The sequence below is a fragment of the Hibiscus syriacus genome, unplaced genomic scaffold (genome assembly GCF_006381635.1).
Source record: "Hibiscus syriacus cultivar Baekdansim isolate YM2019G1 unplaced genomic scaffold, ASM638163v2 tig00112488_pilon, whole genome shotgun sequence".
NCBI lineage: Eukaryota > Viridiplantae > Streptophyta > Magnoliopsida > Malvales > Malvaceae > Hibiscus > Hibiscus syriacus.
The window spans coordinates 70,639-84,849 of record NW_024063342.1 but is presented as its reverse complement, the minus strand read 5'-3'; the positions used below and the strand labels follow the sequence as shown (position 1 = coordinate 84,849).

At 35.4% G+C, this 14,211-nt stretch overlaps 1 pseudogene; it reads left to right on the top strand.

Moving 5' to 3' along the window:
• The first annotated feature begins 1,575 nt into the window (after nucleotides 1-1,575).
• On the top strand, nucleotides 1,576-13,808 carry LOC120180058 (annotated as a pseudogene).
• The last annotated feature ends 403 nt before the right edge of the window (nucleotides 13,809-14,211 follow it).

The following is a 14,211-nucleotide window of genomic DNA, read 5'->3' as shown; positions in this document are numbered from 1 at the left end:
ATTATATTATATTTTCATATTACTATTATTATTGTTATGATTATTATTTTTCTATTTTACTCATTTATATATATATATATATATATATTTTTAATATTTCATTTATTTATTTATTTTTCCTTTTATTTTTTTACTTATTTTTATTCTTCATTTTTCATTTATTTATTTTTTCCCTCTAACACATCTTATGACTTTTTAATGGTATTTTCGTCAATTAATCAGAGGTAAGTAATTCATGATCAAATTTTACCTTTCAATTTAAAATTACAATTTTCTTAATTAAGACAATTGGAAATTACATAGTACCGAAAGGGCGGTTCAAGGGTGCTAATCCTTCCTTGACCGTAACCGACTCCCGAGCCCGATATATTTCTGGTAAGACGCAGATCAGGTAAGAAATAGGGTATCCGATCAACTCATTTATTTTTAAATAAATGATCGGATGCGACTACAATCCATTTTCCTAAGTCGAAGCCCAATTCCGGGGCTCAACCGAAAGACGGTTGCGACAAGCTTCATCTGCTGTTGTAGTTAGTTTGTCAATGCAGTAAAAAAATTTCGCATCTTTATTTTGTTCGAATTTTTACATGAATTGTTAACATTTTTCATATATAGTCCTTATATGATCTTAAGTGATTAATTCCATATCAATTGTAATATAAATATTTCTAACTACGTATTTAGTTTATCCTTATGACTATAAACTAGTGTTGTAATTTTAATTTTTTATTTTTAATAAAACTCGGGGTTACCATGTGTTGGGAATCATGGTCTTTCGCGCTTCGTGAAGTTAAGATAGACACTTAGAGATTAAGGATAGTAACGAGAGCACAAGAGTTTAATTATCTGATTTGGAGATTCTTTCACTATATAAAAGAATATTTGGATTACAAAGATGTGTTCACAAAATTTGACTCACACTTGGTGGCTCACTCAAGTTTGAGGATAAAGACTTCTCAAGCTATCTCTCTTCTCTCTCAATAGTATTTTTGGATTTCTTAGATGGTTAGGAATGAAGTCTCTGACCCCTATTTATACTACTCCACCTCTACAATGAATGGTAGAGATTACTTACATCCAAGGGTAGAGATTAATTATCTAGAATACTCCACACAGTCTAAGAAACTCTACATTCTTTCATTCCCTTCCATATTCTTCTATACTATTCTATAAAATTTCACATATCTCTAAAATATTCAGAGGATTCCATACTCTTTCAAAAACTTCTAGAGAGTTCTACACTTCTCTAGAGTTCTCCGAAATATTTTAAAAAATTGTACATTTCTTCAAAAAAACTCTAAAAATTTTTAAAACCTGTCCAAGTGTATAAAAAAAAAGCATGTAATCGTATTATTTTCATAAAATAGGGAATAGCCCTAGCTCATGATAAACCAAAGACGGTCCAATAAGGTCCTTCCACGTAACTCAGTGGGCATCTTACGTAGCGTAGGTAAGTCCTCTCCCATGTACCCTTGGCCTTTGCCTCTTCTTTCTGCCTTGGACTCACTCACCGTCATTTCCCGCTTCCCATTCTTTTAAATTTATTTATTTTTATTTCTATGGATTCAATCGAACTATTTTCGATCAAAGTCTTTACTCTTCCACAACATTCTTGTTTTTTAATGCACCAAACTTTTCTTTTTTGTCAAGCACGTCATTGCTCTGCCTCATTTCGATTTCATCTTCTAAGTTCTTCGTATAGAAAATATATATATACCTTTTACCTGTTTGTCTGCTGGCTTTATTGAAACAGCGGCAATAATCAAAGAGGGAGGAAACCCAGTAAAAAAGCGTATCCGTTTGGGTATGTTTTGATGTTTTTGTTTCTTTACTGCCTTCTTTATGGCAATCGGTTTGTGGTATTGAATTTTTTTTATTCTGTTTAACGTGAATTTTTGTGGTTACGGTGTCAGATTTTGGATGATCGTTTGATTTTTGAGTGCCCAAATTGATATTATTGGTTCGATCGGGTTGTTGTTTAGAGCCGATGCTGAAATTTGTTGAAGTTTTAAACATTTTCGGAAAATGAACCTGATTGTAAACTATTTATTAAAACACATTGTTATTTGGTTTATGGATGATATATATTTGTTTGGAACTGGGTCGGATTCAGTTTTGAGCAATTGGGTTTTTTCTCTCCATAGTAAAGGATCAGTGTGAATTTTTAGTTTCTATTATGATGAACCTGATATTGAAGTGCATTCACACTTTGATGATGGTTTACACTTAGTTTTTCATTTTATAAGCATGCAATTTAACTATGGTTGTGCATAACTTGAGGGCTAATGCATTATTGTTGAAGTAGAATTTTTTAGGTTGCAATAGAATTGAAATGTTGTGCATAACTTGAGGGCTAATGCATTATTGTTGAAGTAGAATTTTTTAGGTTGTAATAGAATTGAAATGGATTATGAAGTTTACTAGTATATGTTATGAATTCCCATTTTGTCGGGTGGTTTTTCTTATTTGTTAATGCTTAACAGTAAGATTATGCATTGAAATAAGTGTTTCTTCCTTTTTGGGGGTGTAATATATCATGGTGGGTGATTTGGAGATTTTAGCTAAATGATGTATTGCTGATTTGGTAAAGTATCATGAATAATGGTTTGATAGTGGGTGGTTTCTTTTTATTTTTTCACTTTTTTTGCGTGGGAGAAGAATGCAAGATTTGAGAGGTGGAACTCGACGATCAAAGAGGATCAACGACAACCAGGAGGCAGCTTCTGTTGCAGCTGCAGCCACTCGATGTGGCACTGGTAATAACCTTTTCGGTTTTATCTTTAAATTCTTTATGTTTTGAATAAATCCAATTTATCTGCTGTTTCTTTGTATCACATGGATCACTGTTCAGCTACTAGAGGTAGAGGTAGAGGACGTAGAGCAATGAATCAGGATGACAATGCCAAGCTTGTTGGCCCTGGTACCTGTGGCAGGGGTGGCAGAGGAGTAAATTTGCTGGTGAGTCCCGTAGTAGAGAAAACTGTGGAAAGATTGGTTTCTGTCGGGGAAGAAGGAAAGACTAGTCCACTTCCCGAAAGGGTATGAATATTCTCTGTTTTTAATCTGAATTCTGAGCCCAATAATTTGGTTTTGTTGTAATGAATGATAATGGATGATAGTCTCATATTAGGGGGCAGGGAAACACTCCTAATATTTTATATGCTTCTCCTTTGGCAGGTACAGCTTGGAAACTCTCCTGTGTACAAGCTTGATAGAAAGCTGGGTAAAGGGGGTTTTGGACAGGTTTATGTTGGAAGAAGGATTTCTGGCGGCATAGGAAGCACAGGGGCAGATGCCTTTGAGGTTTTCTTTCGCTTGAAACTCCTTTGAACCTGACCAAATTTCACTAGAAGTTGGTTCTTTTGCTAATAGTATTATCCTGCTTCATTTGGCAGGTTGCTTTGAAACTTGAGCATCAAAATGGGAAGGGATGCAGTTCTGGTCCTCCATTTGAGTGGCAAGTGTACAGGTATGCCAGATTTCATTCGTTCAGTCTTTTGAACTTCCAAATTTTATGCCTAATTTAGTTTTTTGTCTCAAATATCTTTAGCACTCTTAATGGTCGTTATGGACTTCTTTTGGCTCATTACAAAGATCAATTGGGAGGCTACTACATCCTTGTCAGTTTCTTTAGTAAAGAATTTCTAATCCACTGTTTCATTTTGGAAAAAAACACCTGAAAGTCCTTATTTGATGTTTCTGTGAATTTTGTGAATCTGGATCATGGATATGCTGGGTCCAAGCTTATGGGATGTTTGGAAGACAAACAACCAGATGTGAGAAATTATTATTTTCTCTTTATTCTCTTTTGCTATTATCCTCGGTTTCCCTAGAATATGCTTTGAATTATTCAACTAAAACTTTGTTGCTGCTATATGTTGTTGTTTTGGTGTTTGGTATAGGCTGACGGAAGTGATGGTTGCTTGTATAGCAGTGGAGGCAATATCAGTTCTTGAGCAGCTTCATCAGAAAGAGTACTTTGAAATTGTTGCAGTTCCATTTTCCCCCTCACTCCTCTCTGTTGTATTTTGTTCACATTTCTTTTATCCACTTCAGTTTTGTACATGGAGATGTTAAGCCTGAGAACTTTTTGCTTGGTCAGTCTGGGACCTCAAATGAGAAAAAATTGTATCTAATTGATCTTGGTTTGGATATAACTGCTTTCCTTTTACATATTAGAGATGCTTTTCTATATTATTTTATTTTGGAGTGGCCTAAAATTCTTGATTTTTTTTCAGCTTCAAGATGGAAGGAATCAGTTTCTGGACATCATGTTGATTATGACCAAAGGCCTGATGTGTTTAGGTAATGGGCTTCAAGTGCTGAGGCTCCTTCGTTTATAATTTCTAAAGCGTGTATATTTATAGAGTTTGTTTATCAAGTGGTAGCACCATTTTCTGCCTAGTTGTTTGCTCTTACTACAGACTGAAAAAGGAAAGATTTGGACGTTTAGATTGCCATTTTAAAATGTTTAGTATTTTGTTCGTTTTAGGGGAACTGTACGTTATGCTAGTGTACATGCTCATTTGGGTAGGACTGGGAGTCGAAGGGATGACTTTGAGTCATTGGCTTACACACTAATATTTCTACTTAAAGGAAAACTTCCTTGGCAAGGTTACATTGCCAGTTTATTCAACTCTTTCATTTTGTATTTCCAATGAGAATAGCTTAATTGCTGTCTCCCGTCATTAATGTGTTGTGCTTTGATTTGCCATGGGACTCAGGGCGACAACAAAGGATTTCTTGCTTTTAAGAAAAAGATGGCATCTTCTCCCGAGACGCTTTGTTGCTTGTGCCCTCCACCTTTTCAACAGTTTGTTGAGATTGTGAAAAATATGAAATTTGATGAAGAGCCAAATTACTTGAAGCTCATTTCCCTTTTTCGTAATAGCATAGATTTCAATTCACCAATACGTCCTATCCTAATTGACGGTGCTATTAAGGTTTGTTTTATCTTGCATTTTAACTAGAGTCAATATCTTCCCTTAAACAAGCTCAGTTTCTTTTTTGGAAAAAAATTGTTGACAAATTTTAGTGTACCAGGTGGGTCAAAAAAGGGGAAGATTAGTCGCTGAGTTGGAAGATGGTGAGCCACTTAAGAAGAAACTCCGACTAGGATCTCCTGCATGTCAGTGGATATCAGTCTATAATTCCAGACCTTCAATGAAGCAGAGGTGAAAATTTGCTACGAAGTCTAAGAGTTTGTATTTGATGTTAGATTTTCTTGAACTGTATCTACGTCTGAGTGCTTTGGCTGCTTCATATATAATTTGAATGGGGTAAATGCCTTGTGGATATGTAAACGTATCTAGGATTCCAATTGTAGATTTTTACCAATATATAAAATGGTGAATTTTCTGGGCATCAGATGACTTTAGAATTGAATCCCCAACCTGATAGAGAAACTCCATCGCATAGCCAGCCAAACAGCTCTGCCGCACCCACTCCTCAAAGAAGAAAAAGACTGAAAGGATGTCATGGTAGCCAACCATGGCTGCTGCTTCTCATATTATCTAGCTCTTGCCATTTTTGGTATATTAGATTCTTCTTTGTTATGAAAAATTCACAATACTCTGCAGATATCACTACAATGTTATGGATTAAAGACTGTACAAGCATGTGGAAAAGGGGAAGGAAGATGGCTTGTATATTAGCTGTGTAGCTTCATCATCGAATCTGTGGGCTGTTGTTATGGAATGCAGGGACAGGTTTCACATCTCAGGCTTATGAATTATCGCCAAACTTTTGCATAAGGTATAAATTACGGCTTCTCAGATATCAGCTTGTCTGTTTCATCTAATTAGACAAGTGTTTATTACTTACTGATGATATGATCAGGAGTGGATAATGGAACAGTGGGAAAAGAATTACTACGAATTACTACATCACTTCAGTTGCTGGTGCTAGCAACGGTGGTGCACTCGTTGTATTGTCAAATGGTAAGATCGTATTTGCCTTACCATTTTTCCTCGAGTTCTATTTTCACTATATAAATTATCGAAAAAGATGGGTCGTTTCACAAGAGTTAAGTTCATATGTTTAGTGTGGCTAGTGTAGACACTCATTTTCGTCTAAGTTTTTTTATACTATATTATATATGTATTATTTTATATAGTATATTATATAATATGATATTATATAGCATATATATTATAATATGTATATAGTATTATACATTATGTTTATGTTATTCATATTCTATATTATATAGTATATGTTTATATATTATATTTTATTTATAGTATTATTTATTATTATATATTTATTATATTATATTATTATTAATATTATTTTTTTCAGTTTTATCTTTAGGTCCAAAGAGTCCAAAAGTCCAAGTCCAACAACGAAGCCCAACCGAGAAGCAAGCCTAACCTAACAAGCCCGGTGGAAGCCTAACAAGGCCCAAGCCCGTCTGCTTGACCCAGCAGGGGCTATGCTTTTATACTTTAGTAGGGGCGTGGAGGCCATGCGCTAGCATGGTTACCAACCGATCGAAATCCTCGACTGGAAAATCATGAAATTCGAGCAACAACTCATGAATTCAGTCGGTCGAATTTCCAGCGAAAATCCCGTCCCTTTTGGGACTATAATGGCCAGATTCAAGGCTATAAAAAGGCCTCCGGCGAAGCCAAGCAAGACAAAGAGAAAAACAAGCAATATATTGCAAGAAACCCCAAGTGATCGCATAGCAAAGAAAAAAGTGTTAGAAAACAACAAAAAATCACAAAAAAACTCAAAAGCCTTTGTTGGAAAATAAAGTCGTGGTGTCGAGAGGAGTGTTCGGGGTTAGTTTTAGGTTTTTTGACCACTGGTAGTGGTGGCTGGAGCAGCGATCGGTGGTGGTCTAGGCGACCAAGTTGTGGCCAACTTATGGTTGGTTTCTCGGTTGGGTTGAAAGAATTTGAGAGAAAAGGGAGTTTAAAATTTGATAATGTAAGAAATGATTTTTTTGGGGTTTAAAGGGATATTTATAAGAAGGGTCATTGTGTAATTATAAGAAATAAATTATTTTTGTAAGTTGGTATCCTAACTTTTTTATTTCTTCCTGCAGTTTACTTTTAGCGTCAATTTGACCCCTAAACATCAATTTATTTTAGAATAATCCTTTTTCATATTTATATTATTAATTTAATTTTTTTTATTTTTTATTTATTTCTTTTATATCTTTAATTTAACCTTTTTTTATCTAACAATAATTTCATATTTTTTAGGCAATTCTAAAATTCGTCAAATGTAAGTAGTTCGGATCGAATTTTTAAATTTTAATTTAACTTTTGAAATTTGCAATTAAGATAATCGAGAAATCAAATTGGTATCGAAAGGGCGTTACAAGGGTGCTAATCCTTCATTGACTGTAAATGACTTCTGAATTCGATTAACTTTTGACAAATAGTAGATCATGTAAATGATAAGTTAAGGTATTCGATCAACCTAATTTTAAATGATCGTTGGTCGCTCCAACACACCAAATTAAGTCAGAACTCGATTCCGGGACCACCCGAAGGACGATTACGACAACTTGGCGACTCTGCTGGGGAAAAGTAAGAGAGTTAGGCCAAAATTGATTTTCTCGGTTGTTTTCTTAAGCGAAATTATAAGTTAGGATTATAGTTTATCCTTTCGATCTTTGTTATTTACCTTTGATTATTATTTTTTTTTCAAATAAATAGTTGTACTGATGGTTTTCTAATGATTTCAGTTTTTTTTCCAAAACAATCATTCATTTCAGGCTCTATTCCCGAGTTCTAAACTGTTTTAAGTGGCGGTGATAGCGACGCTTTCGTGGGAGTTTATTCTCCGTATAGGCCTAGCAAGAAACCTTCAGGATCCATACACCTTATGTCTTTGTGTAAATTTATTCTCCGTACATACTAAAGGGAATATATCCTCTCGATTTTAACTGAGTCCATATAAGCATGTGATGGGCTTACACTGAGGGTCTGGCAGGCCAAGGGGGCACAAGAAAGGAGAACTCGGTACCTCTTTTAAAACCAAAACGTGATGCCGCAAGGAATTAGAGCCCCCAAAACTTCATTCAAAACCTAGGATGCCTGATTTATTTTTGCTTTATCTTTAAAGCATACAGATTAGAATACATGCAGTTAGGATTTGTTCAAAAAATAATATGCGGGATAGAGATCATGATCAGGTAGGAATAAAAAGCATATGGGGTAAATATCATGTGAGATAGGAATTTTCATTTTCATTAATATTTTGATTATTAATCATATTTTACTAACTTGTTTCCTTTCATTTTTTGTTTTATTTCTTTATTTCATTTGCATTATTTAAAGAGGTGTTGATCCGTAAAGTATTCGTTAAAACTCAAATAGTCTGTATTAATGGAAAAAGGGGTTATGATGCAAGAGGTAAAAAATGCAGAAGTACGACTATGGTCAGAAATTACTCATAATGAAAAGGGAGACATTCTGCAAGATAATTATGTATCAGACCTAGCTGGCTATGCCTCCATCAGTCTTAAACTGAATGATATCTAGGAGTTACGAAACATTTGGGACAGTTGGAAAAATGATAGGAAACAGAGGTTTTGCCATCGATACGGTGATTTCACACACTTGCTCTATGTCAAGATAGACAAACCTCTAATTCGAGCCTTAGTGCAATTTTGGAATCCGAGATAAAGCTGATTTACATTCAACCAAGAAGACATGGTGCCTACAATTGAAGAGTACACTACCCTGTTACATTGTGAGGGAATCAAAATGGACTGGTTCTTCATCAAAAGTCAACCTTTCAAGAATGGGTTAGCAAAGGTTGCATGGGTTGATGAAAAATGGGTAATTGACCGAATTCAACACAAGGGTAAAGGAGAATAAATTGCTTGGGCTCACATCAAGCAATTAATGAAGAATCATCTCGACGAATAGAAGGTAATCGATCTTTTCGCATTGGGTATCTACGGCCTGGTTATCTTTCCTAAAACACTATGATACATTGAAACAGCTGTGGTGGAATTATTCGAACCTCATAAGCGAGTGAACCCTACACCAACAATCATTGTTAAGACCTTCCGTTCATTGAAACACTGCATAATAACTAGTGAAGGACGTTTTATAGGATGCACACAGCTACTTCAAGATTGTATTCATAGTCATTTTTGGAAAACTAATGATTTCCTACCATCGATTTAGCACAACATATTCACCTTTGAGGGAATTCCTTACACAAAAATGGTGAGAACACGTTCCAAATGACAAATGGGCAAAATTATTTATGCACCTCGAGAACAAAGACATCTATAGAGAGCCCCTTGGCTGACTCATAGTGATATTCTTTACCGATGTGGAGATTTAGGAGTAGTAATGTTACTTGGGTTGTAAGGAGGAGTTGGCTATTCCCCGCTTTTAGCACTGCAGCAGTATAGGGCACGTCAGTTTATCCCAGTCACACATGAGATATCCGAGTTCGCATATCATGAAGATAATTACAAGAAGAAAGTTAAAGGTATAGCTGAGTCATGGAAGAAGATATTTTGTACAAATGTTGTGGCTACTAAAGACATGCCTACTCCAGACTATATGGAATGGAGAAAGTTGATAAAGAATGACACTATTCTCATACCGGACTATGAAGACACTCGGACCATTGAGAGAGTTAGAAGATGAAAGTTTTTAGTGGAAGCTAGACGCTGATACTCAAAAGAATCGAGTAGATATATTAGAAAAGTAACAGAAGAAAGTCCGCTTTGAGTTAGAAGATTTGAAAAAGGGTATCAAGAACAGGTTCAAAAAATACCATCTTGAAAATATCTTATGAGTATTGGAAATATGAAGTCGACAGCCTGAAAAGGAAATTTGAAGGACAAGATAACAGGGAAGCACTGAAAAACCAATTAAGGACTTCCCAAAGACAGTTATCAGAAAGTCAACACCAGAACAAACGGTTGAGGATCAAGTTAACTGATATGAAAAGGTCCATTCAAAGGCAACATGAACAGGATGGTAAAACTATAGTTGAACTAGAGGTCATTGTGGACAAATTCAAAAGCAGACAAATGAGCTCCAAATAGTTCCCTTTGATTGAGGGCATCAGTGGTGTTTTCTTTGGGACCAGGCTCAGTAAAGGTTGAAGGCTAGGGATGCATTCATTCAGGATTTCTTAGAACATGTACAGAAAGCATCTCGTTACTTGTATGGTTTGGCAAAAGAAGCCGGGGTGGCTCGACAAGGTATTCATCCGGTGACAGATGAACCAAGAAGACTTGTTAACCTATTATAAGTAATTTAGGGTCTAGAAGATCTAGCTAGAATATACCTTTGAATCTGTTTTTGGTCTTTTAGAAATAACACTTTTGTCTCAATAAAGACTATTTATAATAACATACACGTTTTGAATCAATGCCTCAGATATTTCATGCATCTTGTATTTTTATATATTTTGCATTTTTATTTCTTTACATTCAAATTAACTAACAGAAAATGTATCATCGAACTAAAGGAACAAACACTGGACATACCTCATCCCCACAATACTCGTTCAAAGAAGAAGAAGATGGAAGCTAAGATCGCTAAACTTGAGGAAAATATGTTGCAATTGCAAAAGTATTTTGAGGAGAAAATACGTCAAAATAATCAAAATACCTTGGATTTTATCACTAGGAACCAAGAGTCATTGGTTGATCATATTGTTGCAAAGTTGTATGGCCTGAATCAAATGAGTGCTCCTGGGGCAGGGGCATATGAAGGGGTGGTTGTACCACTTACTCTGTAGTTGGTTATCTCACCTGGAATCTTACCAAGGCTTCAAGGGGACTCATCTGCTGCAAAAGTGCAAGCCTCATCTGCTGCAAAAGTACAAGCTTTTGTAACCAACCCTCAAAATAATCCAGACAATTATCGTATTACGGATTTTGATGAGGAGAACAAAGCCAAGAAGATGGAGGAGAAGATCAAACATTTGGAAGACCAAATGAAAACGGTTAAAAGAGAATATGACCATTATAGATTCGATGCTCTGAAATTAAGTCTAGTCTCAGATTTGATTCTTCCTCCTAAGTTGAAAGTCTTAGATTTCGAGAAGTATGATAGGAATAGTTGCCCCTCAGTTCACATTACCATGTTCTGTCGAAAGATGTCATGATATGTCGGGAATGACCAGCTCCTGATTCACTATTTTTAGGAGAGTCTGTGGGTTCAGCTATCCGGTAGTATAATCAGCTAAATCGTTCTCACATCAGGACATGGAAAGATCTTGCTAAATCATTCTTAGAATAATAAAAACACGTGAATGACTTGAGACCATATCGTGTTATGCTGCAAAGTATGGAGAAAAAAACATAACGAAAGTTTCAAGCAATATGCAAAGCGATAGAGGGATTTAGCCGTGTAGGTTCATTCATATTTAGATGAAAAAGAAACAAGAAAGCTCTTCGTGCATACACAGAAGGCTCCTTTCTTCGGGCATCTGGTTACAATTACATCAAGGAATTTTTCTGACTTGGTAATGGCCAGAGAGATGGTGGAAACGACCATTAGACAAGGAAAGATAAAAGGAGGTGAGTCAAGTAGAATACCTCCCATGAAGAAGAGAGAATGAGATATCAACAACATTAACACTTTCAACACCAGTAAAAGCGTTATGATCTCTAAAACAAAGCCAACTGTAGTTGTGCCGTCAGATACTTCTGGACAAAATTTGAGGGAACCAAGGAGAGAAAGAAAAATAGCATTTTGATCCTATTCCCATGACATATAAGGAGCTTTATCAATAACTGTTTGACACATATATGGTGTCACCATATCCAGTGGAACCTCTAAAGCCCCATACCCCAGGTGGTATGATAAAAATGCACACTATGAATATCATGGCGGTGTCCTAGGGCATGTTGTCGAAAACTACCTCGCCTTTAAGAGGATTGTCCAAATAATGCACAACAAGAACTAGATTCACTTTAATAATTCATAGTCAACTAATGTTACACATAATTCTCTGCCTAACCATCAAGAAAATGGGGTTAATACAATTATCGAGGAGAATGGCATGAAGATCTATACCAGAGTTTTTGAAGTGAAGTCTCCTCTGGCTTAGGTATGGAGGTGAATGGTAAAGGCAGGGTTTCTTGCACCACATCCTAGCACATCAGAATACGAAGGTAGCAATCATTGTTTTTATCATAATGAAGGACATGATGTGTAAAATGTTTCGAATTTAAGACTTTGGTCCAGCTAATGATGGTCAGGAAAAAACTGGAATTCTACGAAAAAAGTAAGGACACTCTAGAAGTGGATGTTTGTGCGACTAGAGATTCATCTGATAGGGGTTATGGTGTGGGCCGCTTTTTGATAATCACTCCTAAGGCAAAAATGGTGAACAAGGCACCGACAAAATTGGTGATAGTAGCACCAAGACCTTTCCCTTATAAAGATAATAAACAAGTGCCGTGAAATTATGAATGACAAGTGAGCTCTATAAGAGAAGATATCAATAAATTGGGGCATTCAACGGGGAAGTGCTACTGTAAAAAAATCTAACTTACCCTAGAGAACGCTTGAGCCATTCAAAGGGGATGAACCAAAACTGAATGAGCCAATTAAAGAAGAGGAAGTTGTGGAGTTTCTAAAGTTCCTAAAACACAGGGAATACAACATTATGGAACAACTATATAGCATGCCAACACGTATTTCAATGTTAGCACTGTTACTGAGTTCGGATGCACACAAAGTGACACTATTGAAGGTCATGAATCAGACATTTGTGCCAAAAGACATACTAGTCAATAAGTTGGATCAATTGGTTAACAACATTCAAACTGATAACCTTATCTCATTTTATGATTATGATATTCCATCCGGAGGAAGGGGTCGAGCTAAAGCATTGCATATTACTACTCATTGCAAGGGGCATGCTTTGCCAAGTGTATTAATTGACAATGGTTCTGCCATCAATGTAATGCCTTTAGTCACTCTTAAAAGGATTCCAATGGATACCTCCCACATAAAAACATGCCAAGGTATGGTTCGGGTGTAAGGATATAAAGAGGGTTCAAGAGCTCTCTACAAGGAAGAGTCAGCCTTATTTTCCATGTTTCCAAACTTGATCATTTTGGGTTAGGTTATCAACCCAATCACCAACAAAAGAAGGAAGGAAATTCAGAGGTGTCAAGAAAGAAGGAAGGCGAGATTAACTGGAAAAGAGGTTCAATGGGAACCAATAGTTTTTCATCATCTTCACAACATATTCAGATTTGTTAATTATGTGTTTGAAGGATAAGCAATAATGACCTCACCTAATTTAAATAACTTGAGTATCAATGCAATAACAACAGATAACGCTGATAGATCTGAAATCTGTCCATTACCGCCGGGGTTCGTGCTGAGTAACTGGACTACTGAAGAACTACATGTGGTTTTCAAATCTCTTTCAAAGTAATACTTAAATTTTCCCTATTTTCTTATACTCGGGGCAATATGTGATATTTTGTAAGGGTTGATGAACCTCTTTTATTTACATTTCAATAAAAGACGTAATTTCCCTTTCTGGCAAACATTTCTTCCTTTCACTTCTTTTTCTCATATATATATAATATATTTTCTTCTACGTTATGTGTGGGATATTCTCCTCTCGTATATATATTTCCCCTCTTTTCCTTTCAGGTCTTTGGATGTTGAAGATGTGGATGACGATGATTCTGACCTGGAGATCGATTTTGAGCAGCTCAAGTGTCTAGGGGAAATCAATGAATGTGACAATGAAGAAGAGTGCAACTTACCTTCTGAGTTATTAAGAATGGTGGAAAGAAAAGACAAACAAATATTAGAAGCGGTTTGTCAATTTCAATATTCAGGTAATTAAGTTTTTTAATTTATTTTATTTTACTGATAAATATAATTGAATATTCTATAAAAGATTTGATTTAGGGTTAAAAAGGTTATCAAGAAAGTGAAATAAAAATCTTCTTCTATGTATTTTACTTTTGAAATAATCTTGTTTTAGAGTTATATTATTTTGCAATTTTTTTGTTTTGCACCAGATTATTGTACTAGAAGCAGTTCATCAATTCATTATCCAGGTAATTGTTATATTGTTTTAATATTTATATTTTACTGTTGAATATAATTGATGTTTTTGGTATAATTTAGATGGTTTCGTCAATTTTATTTTAATATATACTTTGGCATTTAACATAGTTGTATTTGCTATGGTTTTTCTTACCCAAAGTAGTTACATTTTTACATAATTGAATATTTTATA